The sequence below is a fragment of the Nannospalax galili genome, unplaced genomic scaffold, assembly GCF_000622305.1.
Source record: "Nannospalax galili isolate Female #2095 unplaced genomic scaffold, S.galili_v1.0 scaffold304, whole genome shotgun sequence".
In the NCBI taxonomy this organism is placed as follows: Eukaryota; Metazoa; Chordata; class Mammalia; order Rodentia; family Spalacidae; genus Nannospalax; species Nannospalax galili.
The window spans coordinates 1,116,236-1,121,595 of NW_008352325.1; the positions used below are offsets into that span (position 1 = coordinate 1,116,236).

The following is a 5,360-nucleotide window of genomic DNA, read 5'->3' on the forward strand; positions in this document are numbered from 1 at the left end:
CAGATTATTAGGGCTTGAAGAGGAATTGGATCACTCAATTAAGTGAATGATAAATTTTTAAAAAGAATAAACAGAACATGCAAGACACCATGAAAAGGAACCAAATTTAAAAATTATAAGCATAGAAGGGGAATAATTCCATGCCAAAGGCATATAAAATATTTTCAATAAAATCAGAAGAAAATTTCCTACATCTAGAGAAAAACATGGCAATTTAGGCACAATAGGCATACAGAACACCAAATAGGATCTGAAAAGAAACTCCTCATTTCATCTTACAGTTAAAACATCAAAACAGAACAAAGAAAGTTGTAAGAGAAAAGGGTTACGTCACATATAAGGTAAGCTAATTAGAATAACATTTGATTAGTCAATTGAAATTTGAAAAGCCAGAAGGACACAGAAAGAGTTCTGAAAGACCACAGCTGCCAACACAGACTATTGTACCCAACAAAACTGTCACAATTTAAGAACTATTGTGGGACACTATTCCTGGGGAGACATGAACAAACATCTACTCAGCACACAAAGGAAATCTCAACAAATATAAGAAAAATGAAATAACTCCTTGCATTCTACCTGAACAAGAAAAACTATAGAAAGTACACAAAGTCCTGGAGAATAAGCAACATGCTATTGAATGATGCAAAGGTCATTCATGAAATCATGAAGGAAATAAAAAAAAATTCCTAGAACTGGACAGAAATGAAAACGCAACATATCAAATTCTTTGGGATATAATGAAGGCCTTCTTAAGAGTAAGTTGATACCCTGTCTGCTGTCTCAGCTCATGACTTGGCTCAGGTTTCACATCTAAGGCTAGGTTTGGGGTATGTACCCCTAGTATACCCACCAGACCTGTCAGTTCCCCAACTCCAACAGTCTTTGCCCACTGTCCCATTCCCCAGGCTGAGCTTAGGACATACAATCTTCACACTGGCCCAGTTTGGTCAGATTTACAGAACTTCACCTGACTTTGCTACCATTTCCACACTTCCAGGAAATGCTGAAGTTGTCCAGCCTGTGCATCATCCCAAATAGACTTACATTTGCACATTTTCTTGGTTACCACCAAGTTGAAATCAACCTCATCCTTCCAATAAAATATCAACACTGACCTGTGTGCTTGTTCAATCACCTAGCTGCTGCTCTGTACACCCTGCTGCTCTAGGACCACACAAAGTCTGTCCTGGAACCTCCGGCTCAGAAGTTGCGCATATTTGTAGCTGAACTGAAGCCACTTCTTGTAGCCCATTTACAAATAAACACAGAGTGGTCTCAGAACTGAACACCAAGTGCCATTCATCTAGGCTACCACCTGACAAGTTGGGGTAACAGTAAACAAAAATCCAAGCACCCACTCAACAAAGGCAAGATCAGATACCCATACCAAAAAACACCTCAAGGACATAACTCCTGATGCCTAGGTCCCATGCTATAAACGCAAACAGCGTAAATAACCAAGACAATATGTTTCCTGTAGAAATTAGTGTGCCCACTGGAATGCTTCCTGTGAAAGTCAACCTAACTGCTGCACAAGACAGTGATTTCAAGCTAGCAATTATAAATGTGTTTAAGGAATCAGAGGACACAAACAAAGGACTGAGTGAAGATCACAGAAACATAAACAGATGAGCAAAATAATTAAAGCTATTTAAGATATAAAATTAGAGTTCACTAAAGAGAATCTCTGAAGAAAAGTCAAACTGAAACAAAACTCAAATGAAAAACTCAGAAGTCAGACAAAAAGCTCAAAGGAAAGTCTCACTGATAGATTGGATCAAGTGGATGAGAGAATATCAGATCTCCAAGACAAAGTAGAAGAAATAGATCACTCGGTTAAGAAAATGTTAAATCTTAAATAACTCAGAAATGGAACATGCAGGAACTCTGGGACACTATAAAAAGACCAAATCTATAAATTATAGTTATAGATAAGAAGTATAAATCAAAGGCACAAAAGTATTTTCAACAAAATCATAGAAGAAAATGTACAAAATCTAAGGAAAGACATACCTATCAAAGTGTAAGAGGCATTCTGGATACCACTTAGACAGGGCTAGAAAAGAAACTCTTACATCATGTAATAGTAAAAACATTAAATATATAGAACTAAGAAAAGATACCAAAAACTGTGAGAGAAAAAGATAAAGTCACATATAAAGGCAGGCCCAGAAGAATAACATTTGACTTTTCAGTGGCAACTATAAAGGACAGAAAAATTTGGATGGATGTCCTACAAGTCAAGAAAGAGCGCAGACACAGCACAGACTATTGAATCCAGCAAAATTATCAGTTGCAATCAAAGGACAAAGGAAAACGTCCCATGACAAAAACAGGTTTAAGGAAGTTTATGTCCACTAAACCAGCTCTATCAAGGATACTAGAAAGACTATTTCAATCTGAAGAGAAGATGAAACACACCCAAGAGGGCACAAGGGATTAAATAAACAATGCCAGAATAGTTAACTAAAAGAGGTCTAAGAAAACAATACCACCACACCAACATTTCAGGAATTAATAGACATTGGTCAGTAACAACCCTCAATACTAACATTTTCAATTCCCCAGTCAAAAGACAAAGACTAACTGATTGAATTCGAAAACATGATTCATCTTTTTGCTGCCTCCAAGAAATATACCTCTGCATCAACCATCATTACCACCTCACGGTAAAAGAATGAGAAAATGTTTTCTAAGCGAATGGAGCCAAGAAACAAGCAAGTATTCTATCACAAAACTGAGTTCAAACTAACACTAGTCAGAAAAGATAGGGAAGAATATTTGATACTCAGCAAAGGAAAAATCCAACAAAAGTTTTAAATATACAATCACCAAACACAGGGGTAGACAATTTGATGAAATAAGCACTACTAGATTTAAAATCACAGATTGACTCCAACCCAGTGATAGTAGGTGACTTCAACACCCAACTCTCACCAGTAGACTTGCCATCCAGACAGAAACTAAATAGAGAAATCCTGGAGTAAATGACATCGTATATCAAATGGAGATTACAGACATTTAGATAACATATCACCCCCAAACCAAAGAACACACTTTCTTCTCGGCAGCCCATGGAGTTGTCTCTAAAATTGATCACATATTGGGACAGAAAACAGGTCTCAAGTAATCTAAGAAAATTGAGATCACATTCTATTCTAACTAACTGCAAAGGAATAAAGCTGAATATCAATAACAATAGAAATGGGAAAAATACATAAGCTCATGGAAGCTAAACAACACACCACTGAATGAAAATTGGGTCATAGAAGAAACCAAGAAAGAAATTTAAAATTCCTGAAATAGAATGAAAATGAAAACAAAACATACCAAAATCTGCTGGACACAAGGAAGGCAGTCCTAAGAGGAAAACTGAAGAGATCTCATGTAACAACTTAATGATGCACCTGAAGGTCTTGGAAAAACAAGAACAAACAATACCCTAAAAGAATGGATGGGAAAAGATAATTAAAATCAGGGCTGAAATTAATGAAATAGAAACAAAAATACAATGAACCAATTAAACAAAGAGTTGATTCTTTGAAAATATTAAGATTGACAGACCTTTAGCTAAATTAACCAAAAGAAACAGAGGACACAAAATAATAAAATCAGAGATTGAAAGGGGTAACATTATAACATACACTGAGGCAATCCAGAGAATCATAAGAACATACTTAAAAAAAATCTTTATTCTAATAAACTGGAAAATTCTAAAAGAAATGGAAGGATTTGTAGATATGCATGACCTACCAAAATTAAAGCAAGATAGATAAACTACTTAAATGAATCCTTAACAACCAATGAGATAGAAGCAGTAATTTGAAACCTCCCAGCTTGTGGATGGAGAGATGACTCAGCTATTAAGAGCAGTGGCTGTTCTTGCAGAAGACCCAGGATCAAATCCCAGCACCCACATGGTAGCTAGCAACCATCGGTAACTACAGTTGCAGGGTATCTGACTCCTCTTCTGTCCTCCGCAGGCACTACATGGCATAGGTGCACTTACACACAATGCAAGCATAATACTCATGCACATAAAACAAATCAAATCAAATCAAAACAAAACAAAACAAAAAAACTCCCAACTCAAAAATGTCCAAGACCAAATGGATACAGTGCCGAATTCTACCAGATCTTCAAAGAATAACTAATACCAATACTCTTCAGATTATTCCATAAAATAGAAAGGGAAGGTACACTTCTGAATTCCCTTGATGAAGCCAGTGTTACCTAATATCCAAACCAGACAAAGATCTAACAACAATTAACATAGGCTTAAAATTTTTCAAAAAAAAATAATTGAGAACCAGCGGCCGCAGCCGCGCGCCCGATGTGTGGGTGATATACTGTGGCGGATGCGGGGTGAGGGATGGCCCTATTTGCCAGCGCGGCCGGAGAAGTCAACAACAAAAAGTGCGCCGGCGCCCAGTGCCTATCGTGTGGCGGCCGCCGGGGGATGTCTTACAAGCCGAACTTGACCGCACACTTGCCCGCCGCCGCCCTCAACGCAGCAGGGAGTGTCCACTCGCCTTCCACTAGCATGGCAACACCCTCCCAGTACCTCCAGCTGCTGAATGACTTCGGACCGCCATCACTACGCTACACCCAGGGAACTGGGAACAGCCAGGTACCTCAGAGCAAATATGCACGGCTGCTGGCCATCATTGAAGAGTTGGGGAAAGAGATCAGAACCACTTATGCAGGGAGCAGGAGTGCCCTGGAGAGACTAAAAGGAGGCGTCATTCCCTCTTGAGGCCTGGTTTGGGAGTGCTTGGCTGAAACAGAGCAATGCCAGGTCCCAGCTTCCGTAGTATTGAAGGTCCCCATCTTCGTATGAGATGGGAGGTTAACAATTCATATCGCCTGTTGAGATGAAATTCTTTTTAAAAAAATGTTAACAGTTTAGTTTTTTTCTGCCATGGTTCACTAAGCTCTGAACCTACACTTTCAAAGACTGGGAAAATATTTTGCAGTTAATAAAGATGTGCATTGCAAATAGTTAGGAATGACCTAGGTCGTCCTTTTTTTTTTTTTTTAAGCATTGATTTAAAAAATGCATGTAAAATTATTTTATAGCAAACTATTGTTTGCCCCCAAATGCCAGTGTCTCCCCTTAATCTTCCTTTGAGTACATTTGTCGCTTGCATCACCCAAACTGATTCGTTCCTTTTCATAAGCTCATTGGACTCTGAGGACTTTAGTGCGCTCAGACAAACCAGTTTTACTTAGTACCTAGCTTGCTTGCCATGCAGTGTAGACCCTACTTAGCAGAGCTTTTTTGCTTAAGCATCTGCATAACTCTGAGTGCTTTGAAGTCAATTTTAAAAAATGCACGTTATAAATACAGAAGAAAG

General features: G+C 38.3%; 1 pseudogene; it reads left to right on the forward strand.

Annotated features, from left to right (window-relative positions):
• The first annotated feature begins 4,462 nt into the window (after positions 1–4,462).
• LOC103746995 lies at positions 4,463–4,759 on the forward strand (annotated as a pseudogene).
• The last annotated feature ends 601 nt before the right edge of the window (positions 4,760–5,360 follow it).